Source organism: Psammomys obesus, unplaced genomic scaffold (assembly GCF_907164565.1).
Source record: "Psammomys obesus unplaced genomic scaffold, mPsaObe1.curated_primary_1811, whole genome shotgun sequence".
Classification (NCBI taxonomy): Eukaryota; Metazoa; Chordata; class Mammalia; order Rodentia; family Muridae; genus Psammomys; species Psammomys obesus.
Genome location: NW_026596057.1, coordinates 31,607,146 through 31,628,237, shown reverse-complemented (window position 1 = coordinate 31,628,237; position 21,092 = coordinate 31,607,146). Strand labels below are relative to the sequence as shown.

The window sequence follows — 21,092 nt, the reverse complement described above, 5'->3', positions numbered from 1 at the left end:
AGGATAGACAAAGGAAGTAGGAGAAGACAAGGAACAAGACAGGAGCCTTTCACAGAGGGCCTCTGAATGACTCTACCTATCGGTATGGAAGGAGATACTGAGACTCATAGCCAAATTTTGGGCAGAATGCTGGAATCCTTTTGGAAGAAGAGAGAGTTAGACCTGGAGGGACAGGAACTCCACAGGAACAACAACCAAAAAACCTGGACCAGGGGACCTGCAGAAATTGATAACTCCAACTAAGGACCATGCATGGAGAGGACCTAGACACCCTGTTCAAAGGAAGCCCATTGCAGCTCAGTGTCCAAGTGGGTCCCCTAGTAAGGGGAACAGGGGCTGTCTCTGACATGAATTCAGTGGCTGGCTCTCTGATCACCTCCTCCTGGATGGTGCAGCCTTGCCAGGCCACAGAGGAAGATAATGCAGCCAGTCCTGATGAGTCCTGATAGGCTAGGATCAGATAGAAGGGGAGGAGGTCCTCACCTATCGGGAGAAAAGGGAATGGAGGGAGAAGAGGGAGGGTGGGGTGGAAGAGGGAGGGGACTCCAGTGGGATACAAAGTGAATAAATTGCAATAAATAAATATATAAATAAATAATTTTTTTTTAAGTTTTTTCATGGGGCTGAGGAGATGGATCCGTGGTTAAGAGTAGTGCTGTTCTTCAAGAGGACCCTTGCCCAACACCCATATTAGGCAGCTCCCAACAGCTTACAACTCCAATTTTAGGAAATGCAATATCCTCTTTTGGCTTCTTGGGCACCTGTACATATGTGGCACATCCACACACGTACTAACATGTACATGCATGTGCATACACATAAAAAAGTTTGCTCCTTTTTTGCATCACTCTGTCTCAAGATACAATATCTGCTTCTTTGGTGTCCTAAACACTAAAAGCTTTGGTTTAAAAGAAAAAAAAAATTAAATTAACATGTTACATTAAGATTTGATAAACTTACAAGAATAAAGTTAAATGTAATTATGTTTATTAAATGCACAACACGGTTACAATTACAAAACTGTTAGAGAAGTAAGATATTATTTTATAAGTAGGACAAGCCAGGAGTGCACCTAATGTAACAGCACAGGCCAGGTGAGGTCTGAGAGCTGTTCTTCAGAGATCGGGCTCCAGCGCTGAGGATGTAGATTCTGATGAGTAACTAGAAAACAAATAATAGCACATTCCTTCCAAGACATATTTGTGCTTTCTTTAAGGGCTCCAGAAGATCAAGCATGATCCAGTGTGTGGCCTACTTCCAAAAGTACATGGACAGCATGAATTGGAGTCAATGGGTTATTAAACCTAAAGCAATCAACACAAGAGGTCATGAACTTTGGGAAGGTAGGAAAATGAGGAGAAGTCTGACAGAGGTTACTGGTACTAATATGATCAAATACCTTGTACAAAATTCTCGAGTATATAATAAAATATTAAAAATAAACAAATATGTTTGGTCTTGCTTATTTATTAGTTCAATTAATCCGCACAAGTCAGAAGGCTTTACTTGATGTTTCTTCCTTTTTTTATGCTCTAAACATTGTGAAAAGAAACATCACGCTTATAATAGATGAGTAATATATTTAGCTGAATAAATAAGTCAAAAATGTGTCTACTCAGCAAACAATATCTACAATGAATACCTCATATAACTCAATACTTTTGGCCACAGGCTCTGAGTCAAACTGTGTTGTGGATGTGAATGTCATATGTATATATTTATAATTTCTAAATTATTAGGCCCTAATATTTATGTATGTATCATAGGAATGTAATCACTCATTTTTTTTTAATCATGGTTGTTTGTTGTGTGGCTGTGCTTACCATGGCTCACATATGAAGGTCAGAGGACAGCTTGCTGCAGTCTATTCTCAACTCTCACCATATGGGTACTGGGGAATCAAACTCAGATTATCAGGCTTAGTGGTAAGTGAGCCATCTTGTTGGCCCTAGCTGTACTATTTATTCGATTCTAAGAATCTATTGTTTCCAGAATAAACCATCATTGAAAAAAAGAAGATGGAAGTAGTCACAATTTGTAAATCTCATCAGCTGTGACACTGTCAACTGCTGAGGTGCTAACATGTAGGTAGGATGTTTCTCAGTATCAAAAAGAAAGAAAATGTGCCTACAGAGCATCATTATTTGGTGTCGCTGCTTATATTAACAGAAGGTTGGGCTGGAAAGTGATGCATGCAAAACAGATGGAAAGTCTGGGGCATTTATTGTAATTTTTGAGTAGTTTAGAGTTTGTTGGTGTTTAAAAGAATCTTTCAAGACTATTTTGGATTCCCATGATTATTTTTATCCAAAGTTCTGACTTTAAGTATGAACTGCCCCCTTTTCCTTAAGGTCAAGATAACGTGTAGACTTAAGCTGATTTTTCTTAATCTCAAAGACATAGTAAGAAAAGCCATGGGTAAAGTAGCAATTTAATTTGCATTTTCACATTGCTTTCCTCAATGCCACCTTGACATAAAACAGTTTTGATAGCTAATAGTCAAATTTTCTAGTCACTTCTCTATCATCCTTAGACAAATGTATTCCCTTTTCCATCTCCTTTAAGAAAGCAGATTATGAATACCTTCAGACTTCCTTAACTAGACACTTGCCATGCAAAACTATCCTGAAATATCAACACTAAGTAAGGGAGATAAAATATCCCCGTGTGTTCACTGCCTGAGTTTCTCTAAGCCCTGAACAGACAGCTTGGAACCAAGAACATGAAGCCTTAGCTAGTAGTGCCAGATCACAGCCGTTTTTAAGATGCCTGCTCTATGCTATCAATCCTTTTACCTTAGGCAACCCCCTCCAGCTGCTTAAGTGCTAACACATGCTTTACAATTACAGGGAATGAGATGGTTTGCACATTAAAATTAGATGCATAAAGAAAGTGCTTGAACACAGTAAAATGGAAAGGAGTGGAGGGTGGGGTGCAGAACACGATCTGAGCATGCCAGTACTCTCACACACTTGATTCCAAGACGTGAGTCTTCATTCAGATGTTTAGGTGCAGCCTCTGATTTCATTACAGAGGGGCAAAAATGCAAAGAATATGCATCCCTGTGAAAATGCATGTCCACTTTATAGAATTTACAGCCATGAATGATCACAGAGGCAAACATCAGAGATAGTGTTTGAAAGCCAAGTCATTTAATGGCCACTAATGACATTTGTAGCTCTTTAGGCTTCTATGGCAAGAGTAATCAGATCCCAGGCTGTAACATGATCACCTCAGCTTTTCAGAGGGATTTCCATGGCAGCCATGTTGCTGTACAGCTGCTCAGGCATGTTATTGTAATGTCAGAAGGCAAGGGTGGTGAGAAGGCCTTTCTCCAGGTCATTAGATGCTCTTTGCAACTGATAAACACAAACCAGTACAGCAGTGAAGACTGATCCATCTTAAGTAGAAAAAAAAATCAGCCATTATCTAAAAATATTTTTTTAAAAAATCCTAAAGCACTGAAAAATTAAAGAAGTGTGTATGTATACACTTCCTTTCTTTTGAACCTGAAGTCGTGAAATCAGAAGTTATCAACTCATTTGTTTAAAAACCATGGGTTAGAAAGCCATGCATTTATTTGCACAGCTAAGTGCTGGGATACACCAGAGAAAATGCAGACATTATCATTATCTCCTACATCTTGAGGAGGAAGATCTCAACCACACTTCTCTAATTAGAGGACTCCAGAGAAAGGGCTAGAGAATAAAAGGAGACCACTAGAACCTTCAAAACAGAAGAAAATGTCAAAATACAGCTGAGTCTTATTAACGGGCAAAGCAAAGAAACACATGCCACACTCATTACTCATGGGGAAAGTGAAATATTCAATATTAGGCAGGAATATTACTGATAATGTGCTAAAGACAAAAAAAAAAACCCTCCTTTACTGATGAATGAATCCAGGGTCTTTTCATGGTGATAAATAAAAATGTCACGGTTATTAGTTGGTAAAGAGAGCTCAGACAGATCTAGCTAAAGTTTGATGTACAAGGAGATTCTAAGTCCAGCACTTTTAACATCTTCACTGTTTAAAGTAAGTTAGTCCTGACATGGCCCAGGCTGGTCTACTGTAACATTTTCTTCTTGCAGATGGGAAAGAGAAGTTAAGGTGTTAAGGATATGGGGTCAGGGAACTAATACAGAAAACATCCAAGCTAGAGAGAATAACACGTGTAGGCACCTGGTACTGGGGAAAGCAATATAACTCAAGGAAGTGAAATGCCCTATACTGTCTGGATGACCAGAAGGCTGGATGGTCCAGAGACCATCCAGAGAAGAACCAAACATGAATGGCAAAAAAGCAATTAGTGAAATGATCCCTAATGGTGTTTTGCTACACTTACAGATCCATAGATCAGTGCCTTGTCCAGTAGTCATTAGAAAGTTTTCCTCCAGTAGCTGATAGGAGCAGAGGCAGAGAGACCCACAGCCAAACATTATACAAAGAGAGACAGACAGACAGACAGACAGAGAGTCTAAATTGGAGGTTTTTATTTGGTCACTCCCCTCAAAGCTAAGTGAACCCCTCAGGAAATGGAGGAGAGATTGTAGGAGTCATAGGGGATGGGGGAAAAAAGAACGTGGCACAAGGAGTCAACTAAGCAGGGCTGGTGGGTCCGCAGAGATGGAAGCAGCAATGATGGGGCCTGCTTGGTGTGTTTGTGAGACTCCTGACAGTGGGAGCAGGTGTATCTCTAGCTCTCTTGCCTACTCTTAGGTGCTTTTTCTACTGTTGAGTTGCCTTGCATAGCCTCGATAGGAGAACTTTTGCTTTGTCTTGTCTTGTTTCTTGTTTTGTCTTGTTTGGTTGTGGTCCTTTACAGGCCTGCTCTCTTCTGAAGAGGGAATGGAGGGAGAGTGGATATGGGGAAGAGGGTGGAGCAAGGGGAGATGGGAGGAATAGAGGGAGGCGAAACTGTGGTCAGGATTTATTGTATGAGAAGAATCTATTTTAATAAAGAAAAGCAAATTTTAAAAATAAATTGTGAAAAAAAAGAAAAACCAGGTTAAAACTTCAAAATTGCTCTGAGAAGTAGAAACTCCCACACAATTTTAACCCAAAGAGCAAGGGCAGTAGTTGGAAGCAATGGTTTGTTATTTGAGATGTTTACTTTAGGAGGCAATTATCCTTTCCTGGAAGAGAAATGGTGTAATTAAAACTGCATAGTTCCAATACACCTGAATGATGTCTATAATGAAGGAAAGAACAACAGGCACCAAAAGCTTAAAAGTTTAGATAATATATATACATTATTATATTTAACAACTATGGTGATTAGTTTTTGTCAGCTTGACACCAACCTCTACATATGTGGAAAAAGGAATTTCACTTGGGAAATTGCTTCCATCAGAAGGGTATCTTTATGTCTGTAGGGCATTTTCTAATTTTACTCATTATGTCACAGGAACCAGCTCACTCTGAGTGTTATCATCCCTGGGCAAGCCAATTTGGGCTGCATGAGAGAGACAGCTGAACAAGCCAGAAGCAAGTCAGTAAGCAGCATTCCTCTGTGGTTTATGAAGTTCCTGCCTCAGCTACCCTAGATGATAGACTGTAGCCTGTAAGAGAAATAAATCCTTTTCTTCCCCAGCTTGTTTTTTGTCAATGTTTTATCACAGCAACCAAAACCCAAATTAGAACAACCACTAACCCCAAATGTCCTCTGTCTTGGGTGTAGGGTATTGACTTTCATTAGGGCAATTTGTCATTTCCTAATATTTTAAGATAATGTGTCATTTCTGTTCTTTGAGCATGAGCATGAGCTGGACTAGTGACTTAATCTGATAAATACAGTGCAGCATAGAAGATGGAGGGTCACTTCCAAGAGGACAATGAGGTTAATGAGATGTCCATCTTTGTTCCTGTCTTTCCTTTACTCCATATGTCCCAATCTTTGGGTCAACAAGCTTCTATATTATGTAACAATCTTGTAAAGAGGTCTGCTAGGCAAGTGTTGGTCAACTGCAACGTGGGTATTTTTCCAAAGAGACAATCTCCCAGCTACAGGTTATGATGACTGAAGTGTATCACCCTCACATGACAATTGATGATGACCAGTCTTATGAGAAACTCTGAACCAATAAGACCTCATCCAAAATACATCAGAATGGTGATTGAATTCACTTTCTGTCACTGGAACCAAAAATATTTGTGATGAACAAGTTTATTTGGGCTTACAGTTTCATCCATGATTGTTAGACCTTGCTTTCAGGATTGAGGCAGGGAGAATATGAAGGAGGAAGCAATTAGCTTTGAGGCAAAGGAAAGCAAAAGAGAAATTAAGGAGGTTGCCAAAGTACCACAATCTTCCTCAGAAGTATATCTTCAATGATTTAATTTTCTCTCTTACTACACCTCACATATAAACATCTGTAATCTCCTAATATCACTAGAGTCTGAGGACCATGTCTTCAACATCTTTGCTTTTCAAACTAAAACCAGCCCCAACTCATAAAAATGGGGAGGTGAGAAGATTACAGTCTATCAGTGTGGACTGTTTCGTTGATTAATTACGCAGCTTTAGATGACTAATGGAGAGTTTATTGATGAAGCAACAATTAGACCTTATGTTGTATTTGTATAAGAAACTCCCATGCAACTACATTTTCACTAATTTATCTCTTTCCTTTATAAACTGAACACTTTAGTAAGTAATGTTTTTACAGCATTGTGTGTTGTGTCTGCGGTGTGTGTGTGTGGTGGCTGAATTAGATGATTTTCTTTTCAATCATATAGAGATTGAAAAGCAAAGAGAAATGATAATGATGAGAGTCTGATATTTGCTGCTATGACCATCTTCTTTGGTATATGTAACATTTCAGAAAAGTTTGAGCTCTGAAACCAAAATCAACAACTGTATTATAGATGCTATTTATAGTATCTTTCACCTCTGTGTGGTGACTGTATATTTTGACTTTCCACTATGCTATGGTTTCTTAACCATATATATATGTATATAACTTATATATGTATATAAGTTGCAGATGATTTAAAATAGAATCATCATTAAGAAATTACAAAGAAACCAGGTTGAACAAATGGATTCATACTAAGAAATTATAAATGGGTCACTCCTGATAATTACTGGATAAGTCTCAGCTTTCCTGCCTTTAAATGTATATAAATTTGTTGTTGTTGCAGCCAAGGATATATTTTTCCTTTGTAAGTTGTGTTTGTTGATTTTATTCTATTTATAAACAGTAGTAAATTATATTATATAATGATAATATTAGGAATAAACAACTTGGATATTAACTCAAAAGAACCAACTTTTAGATGCAATTCTAGTATTTATTAGTGTTATAGATCTATAAAATTTAACCATAAATTATGAAATGTACCGAATGATTATACTTTGAGCACTTAAATGGCTTTGTCATGCTTTCAACTAAAGTCTGTTTAATTTAGTTCATCCTCATAGTTTATCTTCTCATCTTTTGTCAGCCCTCTCCACTTTTCATGGTTTCTGCTCTTCCTTACCACTCATCATTATGCTGCCCCAGGGCCCACAGCCTGGCCATCTTGTCTTCTATATTTGCACTCATTCTCTTGACATTCCCAGAGAGCCCAAAATCTTTGTACAGTATCTATTCCTCAGTGACTTCCAGAGTTAATCTCAGTTCACCCTTCCTTCCTCTCCTCAGAATTATTAGTCCACCCTGCTATCCAGCATTGGCACTGGATTGGCAACAATGCTACAGCTTTGTCATCTCCAATAGACAACATCATCCTGACATGTCCAAAGCCTTGATCTTCCTCCCAAATCTATGCCAATGTAGCCTTTTGCAGCTCAACTTACCACCTTCAAAATAGTGATTCAGGCCAAAGACCTGGGCACTTTATTTTTACCTTCAAAATCCAGTAGGAGGGAAAACCCTATTTATTATTCTGACACAGACCAAACTCTAGCCAGTTCACCATGATTTATGCCTTGAGTTATTGCTACCACCGGTTTCTTTGTTTTTTGGCACATTTTGTCTTTCCTCTACTTCTTCTAAGACAGAAAGAGAAATCCATTTGGAGTGTCAATTATGCTATGTCCCTTCCCTCCACAGAAGCTAGCAACAATGTCTCCTTTTATGGAGAAAGGGAAAAGAAGTGACTACAGTAGCCTGGAAAGCCCTAGAATACACAGGCTTCCCCACCAAGTCATCTTGTACTAGCCTCATAATAGCCAGGTTTGACATCTTTTTATATGTTTGATTTTATTGTTTGTATTTATTGCATGCTATAATGTTTGGTTCATGTATTAGGCCTCCTTCACTGTTAGCACACCTTCATGGAAAATACATTTCAACTCCTTGTTCTTGTATTTGAATCCTTAATTTGATTCACCCTGCTGTTCCACAGAACACCAGAACTGATTCTTCTATCTAACTCTTACATCACTCCTATTGTTAGACATCTCTTCATCCTTTCTCACTCCTCTCTCCAGCCCCTGCTAACCATTTTACTTTCTGCTTCTGTGAGAGCAAAGTTTTAAAGTCCAGGTCTTCCAACAAGTCACTAGTTCCCCTGCCTTAAAATCTGTGTATTATATATAGCCTATGCTTGGAGCATCTTCTGAGAGCAAGCATTATAACCAGTCTTTGCATGCCTTTTAACTGTAACCAAATATTACCTTCTCATTGATCATACTGTTTTATTATGAAACTGTACTTTACAGTCTAATCACTAAATATTCTTTATTTCTTTTTTTCTGCAATGGTCAGAACTTTTTGATTATTATTAATATTTAATATTGATTTATCTATTAGTTAAACAGTGGTTATTCTTAAACCAGCTGTGTACCCAATTCACCACACAGGGACTAAGATTTATTTAATTAACCTAGAGCACAATGCTGGGCAATAATTACTCTATCCTAAACATCTACGCCTGCATAGCTTCCTACCATTCAGATTTCCAACATTATACTTGCTTTTTAGTCATATCTTGGGTCCAGTTAATATCTCCTAGTGTTTCTAGGTCCTCTCCTCTCAGATCTCTCTTCTCTGATCCTCCTCCCACTTGCCTCTCTCTTCTCCCCTCCAGACTAGGATGTCCCTTCCTATTCTCTCCATTGCTCAGCATTGGCTGGTTGTTTTATTGTCAATACAGAGAACAAATGCTGGCATGTTTATACAAACTTGAGACAGGTGATGCTTAGAATTAGCATTACAATGTGATATCCAGATCGAAACCAGATAATGGGGTAGAGAAAACAGCATTTGAATGAACAGTGGTACATTGTATACATTCTAGAAGATCATTATACCATCAAAACCTTCTAACATACATATAATATGTTTTATTTACTACATATATTTATTACATTATTTTCTCTAGTATGGAAGATCCTTGAGCACAGAAATGTTCGCTTTCTTCACTAATGCATTCATGTTCTCAGAAGGTCTTGGCATATAGTAGTTGATCAGTGAAATTTTGGTAGACTAGTAGTTTGAATAAATCCATGGGTTTTAAATGAAAGAATCTCTCTAACAGTATCTATCACAGTATCAATTTTTAACAATAAAAAATTGATTATTTATTTATTATTTGTTTGTTTATTTTTTACCATTTATTATTGTGGGTATGTGCCTTAGTCACTGTTCTATTAATGTAAGGGGACACCATGACCTAAACAACTATTACTTTTAAAAAAGCATTTAGTTGGGAGCTTGCTCATTGTTTCAGAGGTTTAGTCTATTAACAACATGTCAGGAAACATGGCAGCAGCCATGGCAGAAGTAGTTAATAGCTATATCCTGATCTGCCAGCAGCAGAAAGAGAAAGAGCTACTTGGCTTGGCATAGGTTTTTGAGGCCTCAAAGCTTATCCCCAATGCCACACTTTGGCCAACAAGGCTCCACCCACTTCCACCTATTCCAACAAAGGAACACCTCCACCTCCAATATTTATAATCTTTTCACATAGTTCCATTCCCTGGTAACTAAACATTCAAATGTATGAGCCGGGGGATGGTGGGGTCAGTCTGATTCAAAGTACCATAGTTTGTGCATTATATGTTACATGTATGGGATCATACATGTCAGAGTACACATATAGATATCAGAGGACAATGCTGGCAACTTTGTCGAGTTAGGTTTTTTTTTTTTTCAACTTTATATCGGTCTCTGGGATTTAACTCAAGTTGCCAGACTTAGCATCAAACACCTTTACCCAGTGAGCTAACTCAATGGCTCATAGTCTGGGTTTTCTGTAACATATAAATTTTTTGAAACATGGTTTCATGTAGTCTTGGCCTACTTGAAACCGCTGCCCAAGCTGAGCATGCACCACTACTGCCAACCTTATTTTCATTCTTAGCAATTACTTTTCTTAGAGTTAACTTAGTCAAGCACCAGTCACAGAAGATATTATTTTACCATGTTGATGAGCTTTCCTGTATAAAATTGATCCAAGATTCCTAAAAGTGGTTGTTTTATGACAAGAAAACTTAATTTGTCATTTGCTTGCTTTTCTAGGCGCACGTGAATGATGACAAATGCTTTGATTTATACTTCACCTGGTACACTTGTGGAATAAGTTGAGTAAGCTTTCTACCTCATGCCCAGAAGCACTTTACCCATTTGCAGGTTGTCTTTTTTGGACTTACTTAAGTGATGGTTTTTCTCTAGGGAAATAACTTTTTTTTTTCACCTTGAAATTCTTAAATCAGTGCCCTTCAGAGATTTCACACAGACACTAACAAACAAAATAGTTTCACAGTTACACCTAGCAAAGCCTGAGTTTCTTAAAATCAAGAGTTATTTGGCTCCTTCATGCTTTGATGGACAATCCTTGTCAGCTCACAGGAGCTGTTGTGCTGTGTTTCTAGAGTTGCCTGGAATATGCAAGAATCAAATTCCCATGTTTATGATGGAGATTAACAGAACACAAGAGATTCAGAGACTCGAAGACAACAAGCTTCAATAAATTGATGTTAAAAGTGGGTTATTATCATTTTCTTATCCTCACAGATATTTGGAGTTGATGGCACAGATATAATCCATACATAGAAAATGAGATTGTGCCATCGTCTTAATAATGAAATAAAAAGAAGGAAGAAGGAAGAGGAGAAGGAGTTGAAGAGAAGGAAGAGAAGGAAGTTTTTGAGAACAGACAGGAAGAAGAGTGTTATGAAGCAAGTATTAAATAGTTGACCAAGAAGAAAGATTTTTTTTTATCTTTCAGCTAGTGTACTTACTATGGCCTGATAGACACCAGCAATGCTAAACTAATTGTAAAAGCATGCTACAGCTAATAGTTTGTTTTTGTTGCTTTTGGTGCATTCTAGAAAGGATGTTGTGTTCACTATCAGATATAGTGGTGAAAGAAAGCAGACTGGAACATAGGGACCCAGAAAAGGAAAACTGAGCGCTCAAGAGCTACATTGAACCTCTTTAGAATACTTGTGTGGTGTGTCACATTTTGAAGTGACTCCCTGTGCGAACATAACACTATGGTGTTATATTGCACTGGACAGCACTCTGGAAGGTAGAAAACAGCTGTTCATCAGGTCAAACTAACCTAATAACATGAACCAATTTCTTCCAATGGGCAACAAAAGAAAAAGTCATAGAAATTTGAAAACTGAAGGGAAGTGTGGGCTAGGAAGATGGCTAGTTGTTAGACTGCCTGATGTATAAGCATGGGAACCTGAATTCAGATCCACAGTTCCTGAATCAAAATTCAGCCTTGGTGGGCTCCTGTAACTCCAGCACCGATCGAACAGAAAGTAGAGGAGCTCCAGAACTTGCTGGAATCCAGTATAGCTAATCTATAAGCTCCAGGATCAATAGGGACCCTTTCCCAAAAATTAAGGTCAAGAGTAATGAGAAAGACATCTATGAGCATCTCTGGCCTCCTCATCCATGGGCACACACACACATACCCGTTTATACATATATGTGTATACAGAAAAAGTACACACATACTACACACAAAATGTCCCACAACCACAATAAACTAAACTTCTTTACTGCTTTAAAATTCCTGGAAGTGAATTCTTTCTCAGAACTTCCAAATAAATGGTTTATCTCCCATACACACACAACAAAAATTTTAGCCTTGTAACGTCCTAAACAGTAGACCCAGTTGAGGAAATCTGGACTTATAACCTGCATGTCTGTGTTGAGATAATAATAGCCATTGCTTTGGGCAGTGAAGACTAAGGTAAGTTGTTTACAGAGAGAAAGGCAGTATGCATAATAAATCTGAAAAGTATCGTTCATTGTTTGTAAATGACATGGACTCCTGATGACACCTATTAAAATGTTAAGCCCAAGAAGTCTGGATTTGGGCCATTCGAATGATGGGCAACAAGACATGGCATTCATAGGTCAGTGCTTTTAGGATACTCAAATTGGGTGGCATTAGAATCCTGACATTCTATTTACTAGCTGGCATGACAGCTGTGAGGATGTGCCTTTCAACCTTCAGCTACCTGGGACTGAGCTGAAGGTATCCCTCAGCTGTTCATTGAAGTCAGCACTGCTTTTGTGCAGGCTATGCTGCTTACATTGCTTCTGGCCAGTCACCACGGGAATCTTGGTGACTAAGGCATGCCCACTGCCCAGCTGTGGTCACCTCTCTGGTGACTGGTTGAGACTTGACATATCCCCCACAGCTCTGTTGATGCTCTCTGCAGCAGGGAAGTCATCTAGAGGATTCTTCCCTCTCTCCTTTATGGGTTCAGACTGGATTTGTAGTCTGACTGCTCTCCCTGCCTTTCCTGGCTCCTTCACCACCTCATGCTCTCTCACACAGGCATTATCCCCTAATAAAACCTTTGCAAATTGGATCCTATCTCCAAGTCTGCATTTTGCTGACTTGGACTAGCAAGTTCTAGCTGGCTTTCCCTCTTCTTGTGGAACCCTTCATTACAAACATAAAATAAACACTGGTTGTCTCCATTGCTTCTCATGTTCTTGTGTTAAAAACACCCGAACAAAGAGACACATGAGAGAAGGAGTTGATCATGGTTTAAAGATCTTCTTTGGGAAGAAGTCAAGGCAGCAGGAGCCTGAGGCACCTAGTCATGTCATGCACACTGTCAAAAAGCAAAGAATCAGGAACACCTGTGCTTGGCTCACTTTCTCCTTTCAATATAACCCAGGATCCTAGTCCAGGAAAAGATGCCACTCACCAGGAGTCACCCTTGTCTCCTTGGTTAATCCAATCAGGGTAACCTCCCAGAGGCTTGCCCAAAGGCTCGTCTCCCAGGTGATTCTAGCTCTTAAGTTGACAATTGAGATTAACTATCACAACCCTACCCTTTGCCATGTCAACACCCACACACATCATTTCAAATCGAAACCTTTTGCTCTTTCTCCCCAAGTCTCTTGTTCATCTCATAATTCAAAGTGCAATTCAACTTCAAGTGCTCTCAGTCTTTAGCAGTTCCAACAATTGAAAACTCCAAACTCTACATTTATCAAGGCAACCGTTTAACTGTGCACTTCTATAAAATTAAAAGTATTCCTGAGCAGTCTCCTGCCCAAACACTAATACAGCCTGACATAGCTTCTGGGATCAGACAAGATCAGGTGCATTCAGGGTGATATGGCAGTAGAGTAAAAAATTTTTAAATATATAAAATTTTAAGTTATTTCTTCTGAATATACAATGGCACCAAAAAAATGGTACCATTCCAAACTGTGGAAGTCTGAGCATAGCCAGGGTACCTCTTGCCTGGCAAGTCAGTGTTAGAGCATGCAGGGTACAGTGTGGATAAGAGCCTGGTGTCTTTCTCCCTCAGCAGCCTGCTTAGCGTCTTCCAGCACCATGAAAAGCTAGACAGCAGGCTCTTACAGTTAGTTCAAGATTGACTTCTCTATGTCCTGAAACCAAGTGTGTACTTTCTTCAGCAGTACTTTTTGCCATCTGATTATGGCTAACAAGCACACAGACATGAGTTAGAACTTCTGGAAACATGTAAGTGCTGGGTAGCACGTGCTTTTATCCCAGCATTGGGGAGATAAGGACAGGTGGATCCCTGAGGCTTGCTGGATGGCTAACCAGTCTACGTACTAAGTGACCTACAGACCAATAAGGAGAAACTGCTCCCTACCCCCACAAAAAGAATAACCAGGTGGATAATGCCTATGGAATGACATGGAGGCCATTCTCTGGCCTTTACCTGCACAAAACACATACTGGGTCTGATACCTTTAGAAGGCATCAGAGTCCCTAGAATTGAAGTTAGAGATGGTTTTGAGTCACCATGTGGGTAATGGGAACTGAACCCAGGTTCTCTACAAAAGCAGCAAGTGTTATTAGCTATCTCTTTAGACCATAAAAGCTTTTTAAAATTATATTTATTATATTTTATTGATTCTTTGAGAATTTTATACATTCATACAATGAACTTTGATAACCTTCATCCCACGTTCCTCTTTTCCACTCCTCCTAGATACACTCCCACTTTTCCACTCCTCATAATATTATTTTTTCTTTGTTTTTTTTTTTCCATAGTGTAGTGTCCAAGTAGTGTTCTGCTTCCAATATATTCACTGATGTGGGACCATGCCCTGGCAAACAGTCATCCTACCAGGGGCCTTAAATTTTTTATTCTACCTTCCCCAGAAGCCTTCTACTGTGAATAGCTCCTCAGCTGAGGACTGAGGTCCACCAGCCAGTCTTCTCTCCACACTACCCTGTTGACTGGCTTGATCGTGCACAGGTCTTAGACAAGCATCTGTGACTGTTATGAGCTCATGTGTGCACTGGCCCTTCTAGTTCTAGCAGATACTGTTTTTCTTGGGCCCTCCACCTTTGGCTCTAATAAGCTTTCTACCCTGTTGTCCATGATGGTTCCTGAGCCTTAGTGGGAAGGGATACAATATAAAATTCCCATTTGTGGCTGAGCACTCCACAGTCACTTAATCTCTATGCTTTGGCCAGTTGTGAGATTCTGCATTAAAAGCCATCTATTGAACAAAGAAATTAGCTTGTGAGACTGAATGAAATCAACACGGGCAATGTCAAACTGTGTCAAACACCTTAACTATCATGTCTATTAATTAAAAATAATGTTTCCACTAAGTTGATTTTGGTATTTTGTAACTGACAAAGTTAGTAAGTTATAAATCATTGTAAGATGGCTTTTAAGAACATACTTTTAAGAAGGGACCTGAGTGGACCCCTTGGACTCAAGCCTGGAGATGCCCCAGCTGGAGATGCGAGAAACTTTTTTGTATGTGGTTTGATTGCATCTGCCAAGAAAAAGTGCTTTATTTAGAGAACAGAAATTGGCTGCCAACATTTTTCTGTTTTTACCTGGCTATGTTTTAAGTAATATGAGAAAACATAACCATAGTTATAGCAAAAATAAGTTGATTCTGAGGCTAGTTTAAGGCTTAAGTTTGAGAAAGCAACAAACCCCACATTTTTGTTGTAACAAAGACAAATCATTACATCTGAAATGATATCACTGCTGTTGCTCCTCTCAGGGAGTCAACGGAGAACAGTGTCCAAACCCCAGCTCTCTCCCACCTTCTGGGGCCATCTCTGTAATTCAGTATTGTTGATAGTCACTGTGGGTCTCTGAGTAAGGGGAGCAGGGGCTGCTTGTGTCATGAACTCAGTTGCCTGCTCTTTCATCACTTGCTCCTGGCAATTCATCCTTGCCAGATCACAGAAGAAGAGGATCCAGGCAGCCCAGATGAGACTTGATAATCTATGGGCAGATGACAGGGGAGGAGAATTTCCCCTTTCAGTGGACTAGGGGAAGGGGATGTGGGGAAGAGGGAGGGAGGGTAAGACTGGGAGGAGTTGAGGGAGGGGAATACAATTGGGATATACAATAAATAAATTGTAAAGAACATATAATGAAAAGAAAAAGACATGGTTACATGTGTGGACTCATGTGTTATCCCATGTGTGAAATCACGGTTACAAGTGTGTGATTTTCAGGTAATATGTTTCTTTCTGAGACCTCTCATCCACCTTCCCATTCAGGACCAAATTTATGCTAATGGGATCATTTTGCTGAGCCAAGCAGGTGGTGGCACCCTCAGTAACTAAAGTTGATCAGAGTTCCCTATTCAACATCCTTGCAGTAGCTTAAATTTTAAAAATCAAGTTTTGAGAAACCAAAGACATGACTTTTGTGCTCTTTTTGAGTTTTCTATACTTTCTGTGTGGTCTTGGAATCACTGAAGCATGATTAAGCTTTACAGCTACATCAGAGATGGAAAGACTGGGATGAGAGGAAGACAGGAAAGCCTGACTCAATCACTGAACATCTGACAACTGACTGCATCTATGTAATTTTTTATTAATTAATTCAATTTACATCTCAGCCATAGGCCTCTCCCTCTTCTCCTCCCAGTCCCACTCTCCCTCCCACATCCCCTTTACCCTATTCCTCAGAATAGAGGAGCCTCCCCACCCAGATACTCCAGCTCATCTATTCACATAAGGACTGATTTCATCTTCCTCCCCTGTGGCTTAGTATGGAAGTCCCATCAGGGGGAAGTGACCAAAAAGCAGACAACATAGTCTGTGTCAGAGATATGCCTCAATCCCCTAACAAATGGGCTGTTAGGGGACAAATGACGCCTAAGATATCCATCGGACTTATCTTCTTGGGGTCTGTGCATTGTCATATGTCTATCCTCTACTATATGACTAAAATCTGCTTATAGGTGAGTATATATCATGTGTGTCTTCCTCGGTCTATGTGATTCTATGTAATTTAGAGGTTTCAGAGGCTAAAAGGATGCTTTAACACAAGGCAAATTCTATATGTATGAGGAATTTTTATGAGGTGCCAAGGATAATAACTGAACCTAACACCTGTCTGAATGTAAAATGGAAGAATTGTTTCATGAGGTTTGGTTTCAGGTTTGCTTAAGAGTCAAGGTGTTGGGTAGAGTTGACCTAGGGAATCTAAGAACTTTATATTCTTTTTCTTCTCACTTCTTTACTTGAAAAGATGACCCTTTTTAGTGAACACATTGTTGTTTTATAATAAAGTTATTTTTGAAGAGTTTCTTGTCTTCTTTTTCTAGGAAATTTTTAAAATGTTTTACTGCTGACTGAGCAATTCTAGAAACTTTTTACCAGGGGTTGATAGTATTAATAAATCTTTATTGAGGCAAAACTTTGGAAAACAGTTGGGAATTTCTCACTGTTTTCTGCTGTTGTGACAAATGATTACTATATTTGTTACTCCCAAAGGGTCTGCCTCTTGCAATTTACTAGGAAGTGGCCAGAAAGACATTTTGAAACCATGAGGCATGCTCTTGATCCCAGAATCTGTACTAGAGAAGGCTGTGGGAGCATGGTGGGCATGGCCCGTCCTGAGGAGGTTTCTTGTCTAACCTGTTCCTTCAACTCTATCAGCCTAAAGTGCAGGGACAGTCTCCTTTCAGAGGGTCTGGCCTGGCACTATCCCTCTATTAACCCTGAAAGCCTTGTCAACTAAGTTCAGCACTTGCTTTTTGGATGGCTTGAACCAAAATTAAGAGTTTTACATTAGATAAAGGTCTAGCAAACCACTACCAATTATTAACAATTAGAAGTTAGCAAATCATAAAACCGTCATTATGTCTTGAGATTAGGTTGACCTTGCATAGAGTGAGCTGGCATGTTGTCAGGTATTGACCCAGAAATCTATTTTAAGTTAGTAAGAAGTTAGAGCAATTAATTTCTAAAGGAATACTGACCCATCTCACCCACACTGATTCTGTATAGCTTCTCAAACTGCTGTGAAGACTAACCACAGGTTGTAGAGTCCCGGTTTCTTAGTTGAACGGGGCTGACTTACATGCGTTCTGATTTATCTATATTCTTCTATTCTGATTGGTCTGTGTGGCCTCTCAGAATCACAAGAAACCCGTTAGGGATTGACAGCACTGCCAGGGAGTCAATGGACTGTGATTTACAGACGGGAGGTTCACTGCGTACCTTCTGACGCCTTTGCCAGGTGCGCGTGCCATGATGAGGGCCTGAACCACATGTCTTGTGGCAGCAAGTGCTCTCCACATGCTGAGGTGACAGGCTTCATGTGTGAGGCCTGGGAAACATCTGTAATGTTTAATTTAGATAATTCCTAATGTGACAGAAGCTGTCTAACAGAAGTACTGACAGCTCATGCTTGGTGACACTGAAGAACGTATTTAGCAAAACTTAGTGGCATTTATGTGGAGGAGGCAATTAGTCCAGTATTATAATTAGAAGGCAGTCAAAGATACACATTATTTATTAGAAAAAAAACTTTCTTATAGGTCTAACATGTCTTCCAAAGTTTTTTATGTTACCCATTTGTACATACTGCATTATTGCTTGTGGTGTATGCACATTCATGTGTGTGCCGTGCATGCTTGTGCTTTGATGATGGAGGACATTAAGCATTACATCATGGTATTAAATCTCCCGCTCAAATACAAACACTTAGGTATTCTAAGAATCACCTAAAGGAATCACACTAGCTGTGACCTTTCTAGTAATAAGACAGTGAGTAGTTACAGCTCTTAAGAACTATGAAAGGGAAAAAAAAAGAACTATGAAAGATAAAACTCGAGACTTGTGGCACTTCATTCAAGAACACTTAAAGTGCAATATCACAAAGTGAAGTCAGTTATTCCTTCACCATGCCTGAATATCTTATTTAGACACAACTGCCTTCCCAGTTATCCAGAATAGACACCTCAGGGTTGCCCCAGCTAGAGAGAATGACATGCTACAGTCCCAGGACAAGCAAAAACTCACTACAAGTGTTTTATCACATGCTGAGAATGCTGCAAATCTGCCTTCTCCTGACTTGATCTCCTGACTGATGCCTGCACTTGATAACACAGTCATGTCCTAGAGCATTTAAAATAGCTTCTCTACATCTAGTCAGCGTGGCAGATGTTGAGGGTGACAATTCGAGAATCCTTTCCAGAATGGGAATTAGTTTCAAAATCAAATCATAAATTCTTATGAGCCTCGCACATCTAAAGAGGATTTGATTGTGTTATTTTATATGAAGATTTGGGAGGCTTGTTAAGCCTGAGTTGTACGTTTTATTCTGGAATTTATTTTGAAAATCGATTTTATTTATGCAGGAACTCTATTTTTGAATTACTGGTTTTAACTTCCTTGATTGACAAAAAAAAAAAAAAATCTAAGTCAATCAGTTTGACAGAGATGACTATACACTAATATATGAATCACCCTATTACCTCAGAGATTTTTTTCTATAGTTTAACAAATTCTTCTTAGAAGCTTTTCATTCACAACGAACTGTATCATATGTCATAATTTTACTCAGTGCACAGAAACGAGGTAATTGAGAACTGTGACCTGCTTCCCAGAGAAGGATACTGGTCCTCAGAAGAATCTACTGCAGGCAGGCCATTAGCCGTGCTGTGACTTTCATCCTAGGATTTTGGGAGCAGAACAACATAGCTCTGCATATTCTAACCCTATGTCTCAGAGCCTATTGCTTATTTTACAATTTATTCAGAAGCACTACCAGAGCTTAAGGAGCTGGGAATTAAGCCATGTCCCTGGTCTGCTTTAAAAAGCATTATTCATATAAATTTATAAAATTTTAGAGAAGCACAAATATCATGCTTCTTTGGTGCCTTTTAAATATGTGATCATATGTAACTTTCTTACCACTTGTTCATGGTGCTGAGAACAAACACAAAGCTTTTACACATACATTATACTCTCTTTACAATGTTTGTGCCTCCATTTTTATACATAATGTAGAAGTAATAACAGCATCTATAATTTCTTACAAGAATTAACTCACAAAAAAAAAATTATTGATATAATGACTGCTATTGTCTCTTCAAATGTCGAAAAGAATAAATGGTAAAGCTGCTTTCTCAGCCTTGATTGTCAGCTCCATAGAATTTGTAATCACCATGCAAAGGTTTGGGCATGTCTATCAGGGAGGTCCTAGATTAGGCCAGCTGAAGAAGGAAAACTTAATGTGGGCCTCCCGTCCATGAGGCGAAGGCCAAAGAGAATCAAAAGGAGACAGGCAGCTGAGCATCAGCAATCACCTCCCTCTGTTTCCTGGATGGGGCTTTAATGTGAGTGGCTGCCTCAAGCTCTTGCCACTGTGCCTTCACCATAGTGATGCTGTGTATCAAGGTGTGAGTCAAAGTAAGTACTTCCTTTTTCTTTCTTTCTTTCTTTCTTTCTTTCTTTCTTTCTTTCTTTCTTTCTTTCTTTTTTTCTTTCTGTGTTCTTTGCTGGTTGTTTGTATTTTTAATTTTTTTTTACAATTTATTCATTTTATATCTCTATTCTTTCCCCCACCCTCAACTTCTCCCAGTATTATCATCCCTCCTTCCCCTCCCCATCCTTTTCCCCTAGTCCATGGAAAGGGGGAGCTCTCCTCTCCTACCATTTTCCCCTAGCTATCAAGTCTCATCAGGACTGCCAGGATTCTCTTCCTCTGTGGCCTAGCAAGGCTAAATTGCCAGGGGCAAGTGATCAAAGAGCAGGCAACTGAGTTCTTGTTAGAGACAGTCCCTGCTCTCCTTACATGGGAACCCATATGGAGACTGAGCTGCCTATCAGCTACATCTGAGCAGGGATCTAGGTCCTCTCCAAGCATGGTCCTTGGTTGGCGCATCAAACAAAGAAGACCTTAGGGAGGATCCTTAAATCTCATTGAGAATGGCAGACAAGATAGATACCAGAAGTGGTGAAAGAGAAGAAACAGGATGGGAGCCTACTATAGAGGGTCCTCTGAAAGGATTCACCCAACAGGGGATCAAAGCAGATGCTGAGACTCACAGTCCTTCCTTTCTTAATGTGTTTTCTTCTGGCATTTTGCCACACAGATGACAAATGGAACAACTAGACCTATAAAATAGGATAAACATACTAAAATCTGTACACCTGAAGAAGCTAAATAAGAAAGAAGACCCTGTAAGATGATCAATCCTCATGTAGAAAGACAAATAAGATGGAGATTGGAAGTAGGAGAAAGCAAGTAACAGGGCAGGAGCCTACCACAGAGGGCCTCTGAAAGACTCTACCTAGCAGTGTATCAAAGCAGATGCTGAGACTCATAACCAAACATTGAGCAGAGTGCAGGGAATCATATGAAAGAAGGGGGAGTTAGTAAGATCTGGAGAGGACAAGAACTCCA

The 21,092-nt window shown here is 39.4% G+C and overlaps 1 long non-coding RNA gene across 2 annotated transcripts in view; it reads left to right on the top strand.

Annotated features, from left to right (window-relative positions):
* Positions 1-5,586, top strand: part of LOC129689424 (uncharacterized) — an 85,637-nt gene extending 80,051 nt beyond the window's left edge. Inside the window, exons 4-5 of one of the 2 annotated variants that reach the window (XR_008722101.1) lie at positions 1,217-1,343; positions 5,409-5,586. This is a non-coding gene — a long non-coding RNA (uncharacterized LOC129689424). Of the gene's footprint in view, positions 1-1,216; positions 1,410-5,408 lie in introns of those variants that run through there. The other variant, XR_008722100.1, reaches the window with a different exon arrangement.
* The last annotated feature ends 15,506 nt before the right edge of the window (positions 5,587-21,092 follow it).